This window comes from Myotis daubentonii, chromosome 6, assembly GCF_963259705.1.
Source record: "Myotis daubentonii chromosome 6, mMyoDau2.1, whole genome shotgun sequence".
NCBI classification, from domain to species: Eukaryota; Metazoa; Chordata; class Mammalia; order Chiroptera; family Vespertilionidae; genus Myotis; species Myotis daubentonii.
Window position 1 is genome coordinate 92,540,052 of NC_081845.1, and position 6,724 is coordinate 92,546,775.

The following is a 6,724-nucleotide window of genomic DNA, read 5'->3' on the forward strand; positions in this document are numbered from 1 at the left end:
AGGAAAGAATCTCACAGCACAGACTCACACGTGGGGAGGGGGAAGGGGCCCATCGAGCCCCTGTTTCCACGGCTTATAAAGGCTGTAGATCTTTGTGCCTTGATATCTCCTCCAATTGGTCACTATTTCCTTGGACTCGTTACCATAGTAACTTCTGAGCTCAAAGGTCGAACTTCACATGGGAGGTTCGAACCTTCCGCTGTTCCCAGCTTCCTCATTCGGTGGCCATGTACCTGTTGCCGCTTTTCAGCTCCCCTGTTCTATGGAAATAAGCCTTCTGCTGCTCCGCAGCCCTGTGCTTCTTCCATGGTCCCCTTAATTTCTAAAATTTCCTAAGCCTGTCTTTTTCACCCCTAAAAGTTCCTGTTTCAGAATATCGTCAATAATATTGTTATATCTATGTATGGCATCAGATGGGACCTAGATTTATCAGGGTGATCACTTTATAAGTTACATAAATGTCCAATAACTGAGTTGTACACTGAAACTGATATACGTAATATTGTATGTCAACTATAATTTAAAATAAAAATTATTTTTAAAGATAACAAATAAAATGTTTACACATAAATGTGTGTGTGTGTATATATATATGTGTATATATATATAATTTTTTGCTGATAAATAGACAGGTTTAATGATGCATTGTTCTTTGCACAGATTCTTTAACTAAAATCCAGGAATATGCAAGTAGGCAACATAGACCAATTAGCCAGATCTAAAACAAACTGGCTTCTTCTAACTACCCTGTAAACATCACAGCTCTTCTTCCATCCAAAACGAACATAACCTCACATGAAAACAGTTAATGCAGGGGACCCAGAAGCCTAGTTTTGTGGCCAAAAGTAAAAGCCAAAGGAAAAATAGCAATTCGGTGGTTGGTTGGTGAAAGCAGGGAACCCGGACCTTCACTGTGCTGCTCTGCTCTTCTTACTCTGGCTCTTTCTGTCCCCTTCCTCGGCCCATCATGTCTGCCCTCAGTAGGTCTGAATAATCCACCTGAAACTTATTCACTTCTTTGGAGCTCACGACTGTGCTAATCAGTAGCTCGTAACAGACCCTTGTCTGAGGGCTCAAAGCCCTCCATGGGCCTTGCCTTGGAATGGGTTTAGTTCGGCCATCACACCTCTTCGGGGTGATGAACACGCTGCCCAACAGCCGGCACTTCTGGAAGAGCCTGGTCAGCTCCGTCAGGAACTGCTCGCTCTCCAGCAGAACCATCCGGGCTCTGCGGGCCCCCCTCAGGCCACATGAGACCCAAGCAATCGGAACCGGAAGTTCCTGCCAGGCTGGGTGGGGACTTCAGCTTTTTCGTGTGTATATATTTTTAATATATTTTTATTGATTTCAAAGGGGAAGGGAGAGGGAGAGGGAGAGAGAGAAACATCAATGATGAGAGGGAATCACCAGTTGGCTGCCCCCTGTATGCCCCACACTGGGGATCGAACTCACAGCCCAGGCATGCACCCTGACCAGGAATCCAACCATGACCTCCTGGTTCGTAGGTCAACGCTCAACCACTGAGCCACACTCGGCCAGACCATGTCGGTCTTCTTAGTCACTTTCCAGGTTTTCTTTTTCCATTTGATTTTTTGTGGTTTGATTATAATGTGTTTCAGGAGTGATTTTCTTTGTATTTATCAAGCTTTGGGTTTGTTGAGCTTCCTGGATCTGTTCGTTTATATTTATTATCAAATTTGGCAAATTTTGGGCCATTATTTTTCCAAATGATTTTTCTGTCCAATTGTCTATCTCCTCTCCTCGTAGAAATTGAATTATATGTATGTTAGATGACTTGATGTTGTCCTACAAGTCAATGATGCTTTGCTTATTTTTTTCAAATATTTTTTCCTTCGGATTAGTGTACATTATTTTGATTTTTATTCAAGTCCACTTTTCTTCTATCTCCAATATTCTATTCAGACTATCTAGTGAATTTTTCACTTAAGACATTGTGCTTTTTGATTCTAGAATTGTCATTGCTTATTTTTTATAGTGTCTAACCAAGTCTCTGTTGAATTTGCCCATGTGTGCATTCATTGTGGGGGTATTTTTTAAAAGTCCTTGAGAATATTTATCATAGGCCCTTTGAAATCTTCATCTACTAATGCAATAGCTGAGTGATTTCAGAATTAGTTTCTATTGACTGCCCTTCTTTTGGCTATGAGTCACGTTTTTCTGTCTTGTGAGTTTTTTAAAATCTTTTAATCCTGGGCATTGTAGATGAAAATCGTAGAAAATCTAGATTCTTTAATCTTCCTCTAAAGCAGTGGTTCTCAACCTTCCTAATGCTGCAACCCTTTAATACAGTTCCTCATGTTGTGGTGACCCCCAACCATAAAATTATTTTCGTTGCTACTTCATAACTGTAATTTTGCTCCTGTTATCAATCGTAATGTAAATATCTGATATGCAGGATGTATTTTCATTGTTACAAATTGAACATAATTAAAGCATAGTGATTAATCACAAAAACAATATGTAATTATATATGTGTTTTCCGATGGTCTTAGGCGACCCCTGTGAAAGGGTCGTTCCACCCCCAAAGGGGTCGCGACCCACAGGTTGAGAACCGCTGCTCTAGTGGGAGTGTTTATTTTTTGCCCTGGCTGGTTTGGCTCAGTGGATAGAGCGTCGGTCTGCGGACTGAAAGGTCCTAGGTTCGATTCCGGCCAAGGGCACATGCCTGGGTTGCAGTCTCGATCCCCATTGCGGGGTAGGCAGGAGGCAGCCGATCAATGATTCTCTCTCATCATTGATGTTCCTATCTCTCTCTCCCTCTCCCTTCCTCTCTGAAATCAATAAAAATGTATTTAAAAAACAAAAAGCGTGTTTATTTTTAAGCAAGCAGGCATCACATTTCTAATTCTGTGCCCCCTCAGATTGGCAGCAGCTAACATTCCCGTTCAGTTCTTTCAGCTTCCGTTGTTTTTTCTGGTTGTTTTCTGCTGGGGCCCTTGGACTACCTCCTGCACCTACACTGATCAGGAGTCAGCCAAGGATTTGGTCAAATTTTATATGCACTTTTAGAACGCCGTTGTGGCTTCTTTCTTTCTTGGATTTCCTTTTGAAACCCCATTCTCTGACTTGTTAAACCAGTAAGACTAGCAAGTTTATGCTTGAAACCTGGGCATCCATGCTCCCCATGCCTTCAGGCAAAATCATTCCATCACAGATCTCAGCCGCTGCCCCGCCCGCTATCGGTGGTTGGCGCCTCTCCAGTTTCTGTCTGTGTTTGTTCTCTCCTGTCCCTTTAAATAATTGGGTTTTTAATTTTTTTTCCAAGGTCCATTCTTGTTATACTACAATACAGGCTACGCCACCACTACTGGAAGATGAACCTCTAGTTTTGTTTTAAAACACTCAGGTGGAGATGTTGAGGTGTCTGAAACTTAGAGGAAAGATCCGAGGTAGAGATACGCACTTGGTATTCATTGGCATATAGATGACATTTAATGACATTTAAATTACCAGGAGAGTAGAAGCGATCATTAGAAGTGAGCATATGCAGAAAAGAGAACCAAGAATAGAGAGTATTTTTTAAAAAAACAAAACAAAACACAAAACATGAGTTTGATCCTTATGAAATGGATGGTAATAACAGTGCCATTTACTGAGCTCTGTGTGGAAGACCCTTCCTGCGTTGCATTGAATGCATCCAACAGTGTTTCCAGACAAGGAAGTGAGCTCAGCAGGAAGTGGCTGCCCAAGGTCATGGGGGAGGGAGGTGGGGGAGGGACCAGTGAAGGAGGGGGGGACACTGGACTGTAGGAGGGAAACCTCAGGGGGTGGTTCTAAATTCTCAGAGATCCCGTTTTCATGGATGTAAAATGGGAATAGTAATTACTTGTAATTAGTGTGAAGATTAGAAATTATATATTTAAAGTACCCAAGACAGTGCACCTAGAAGCAGCTGTGATACCTGGGAATGTTATTTATTGTATTTGGCTTTATTGTTTCATATAAACAGAATGACGTTCCCCCAGATTCCTCACCAAGGGTGGGAATCTGGACACAGGGATGGAAAAGGCTGTGAGGGTCAACGAGGAAGAAGAGAAGAGGAAGGGCCTTCAGGACGCCCGTCCACACGGGACGTGGAGGTTGACCAGCATCCACGCGGGAGAAGTGGACAATATCCCCCACTCACCCGAGGGCCTCCTGTGTTTGCACGATGGATGAGTGGAGTCTCGGCTACGGGTTCAATTCCCACAAAAGGAAGAAAACCTACACAGCAGGTCAAACGGTAAAGCTTTTCTTATTTCTTATTTTTATTTATTAGATCATTTATTGGATTATAAGCCAAAGTAGTAAAGAAACATCCGAGTCCCTTCTGATACAAGTAAACAGCTGAGGGTCGCTCCCGCACAGAACTCCACCTCGCTTTCCGTGCTCCCTCCAGGGGGGGTGGGGCTGGGACGCCCTCCTCAGCGGGGGGGGGGGGGCTCAGGGACAGCGGGAGCGGGAGGGGAATCGGGCTGAGGGACAGATGGGGCAGAGACTGCGAACCTGGGTGGCGGGTCGTGTGGATAGTGTCGCCCTTGATAGAACGGGCAGAGAGTGGCCTCACCCCGGGGGCTTCTTCCCCAAACACATCACCCGTCTAACCACGAGGAAAACGTCGGACAAACCCCAACTGAGAGACATTTTACAAATGCCTGACAGTGCTCTTGTTTTCCCCTGGCTTTATCCGAAATTTTACTTTCTTTTTTTAAAAATCTAAATTCTTGCCTTAACCGGTTTGGCTCAGTGGATAGAGCGTCGGCCTGCGGACTGAAAGGTCCCAGGTTCAATTCCGGTCAGGGGCATGTACCTTGGTTGCAGGCACATCCCCAGTAGGAGATGTGCAGGAGGCAGCTGATTGATGCTTCTCTCTCATCGATGTTTCTAGCTCTCTATCCCTCTCACTTCCTCTCTGTAAAACATCAATATATTTTTTAAAAAATTTAAATTCTTTATTGTCAAAAGTATTCTATGTGTCTCCTTCTCCCCCCGCCCCAGTGAAGGGACAGAACAGAACTGATAGCTGTGTCTCTAACTCCTCTCCCTGAAAAAGCCACAGAATGTATCAGTTACTCAGCCTGCCCTTATCTCAGCCAATGGGAAAGCAGGGGAAACTAGCCCAAGGCCAAGAGTATGCTAGCCACCCCCCTGTCTTTGTGTAACCAGACCCTAGCTGCACCCTGCCCTTGCGTCACTAGCCCCCGGCCCTCACTCAACCAACCAGAATCGGCCAAATCAGTGGTCAGAGTGTGCACCCACCCCCTACCCCAAGCCCTATAAATTCTTTGTTCCCTTGGGACTCGGGGCTCTCTTCGCATCCAGTAATGGAGGCAGAGGGGGGCCAAGCCCAGGCTTGAATAAAAGGACTCTTTGCTTTTGCATCGGACTCGGCTCCCTGGTGGTCTGTCTTGGGGGATCTTGAAATCTGGGCATAACACCAGTACTCTTTTTTTTTTAAATCCTCCTTGTTGAGACTGTTATAGGTACCTCCCCCCATAGCCCCCTCCACCCGGTTCCGCCCAACCCCAGGCCTTCACCACACTATTGTCTGTGCCCAGGGTCATGCATACATGCATACAAGTTCTTTGGTTAATCTCTTCCCGACCCCCTGTAATAGTAATAATTTTCTAGATTATAAGTTTGTGATTTTAGGGTGAACGCTTAGAGTGACATGTTAAGGGTCAGACTTGACCACTTAGGGAACCACCTCTGTGTGTGTGTGTGTGTGTGTGTGTGTGTGTGTGTGTGTGACATAGAAAAGACTTGCCCTGCGTGACACCCCTGAGGATGACGTGTGTAACCGACACCCACCTTGTACTCCGATTAACGCTTGTGTGATGACGTATGTTCCCGAAAGCCCCCAGGACTGCCGTGGGCCAGAACAGGCTTAAAGAAAGGGTCCCCGACTTCAGACATCGACCATCCTTTTGATCCACGCTCCACGCTGCCTTGCTCCACGCCCGACAGCAGAATGGCCGAACCTCCGATCACGAGACTTCAGTCGCCCTCCTCCCGCTGACTCGACCCAACCAGACGGCCAGCTGCCCAAAGACGGATCCGCCGCTGCCCACAGCCACCCAAGGACGGATCCGCCGCTGCCCACCGCCACCCAAAGACGGATCCGCCGCTGCCCACCGAGGACGCCGCTCTTCCCCGGGAACCCCGTTAAGTCCGGGCCCGCGGCACCCGGAGCCTTGTGAGAATAACCTGTGCTGTGGGATTTGCAGCTGCATGTTCTTGGGTGGCGCCATTCCTCCGCGGTCTTAACTACATTAGTGTAAGGCCAGAGGATGGTGACTACCCTCGGCCCTGCTTGCTTAGAGCAGTCTCTTCGCTAGCAACCACTTAATGCCCCAACACCTGCACAGTGAAGTTTATCTCAAGCGACACCTTGGATAGCGCCCCATATATTCTACTCGGACAATTGGCGAAGTCGGCAGGCCTCTCCCCTTCCCTCTGAGGCCCGTCAGTCTGTTCTGTGCCTCCATGTCTCTGGACCCAGTTTATTTTGTTACTTAGATTCCACATATGAGTACGATCCTGTGATGCTTGTCTTTCTCTGACTGGCATATTTCAGTTAGCATGATGCTCTCCAGGTCCCTCCACGCTGTCTCAAAGGGTACGAGACCCTTCTTTTATACTGCTGCATAGTATTCCATGGTGTAAATGTACCACAGCTTTTTATCCATTTGTTTCCTGATGGCACTTGGACTGTTTCCAGACC

The 6,724-nt window shown here is 46.3% G+C and overlaps 1 pseudogene; it reads right to left on the bottom strand.

Annotated features, from left to right (window-relative positions):
• Positions 1 to 662: 662 nt before the first annotated feature.
• LOC132236568 (signal recognition particle 14 kDa protein-like) lies at positions 663 to 1,290 on the bottom strand (annotated as a pseudogene).
• Between the last annotated feature and the right edge of the window lie 5,434 nt (positions 1,291 to 6,724).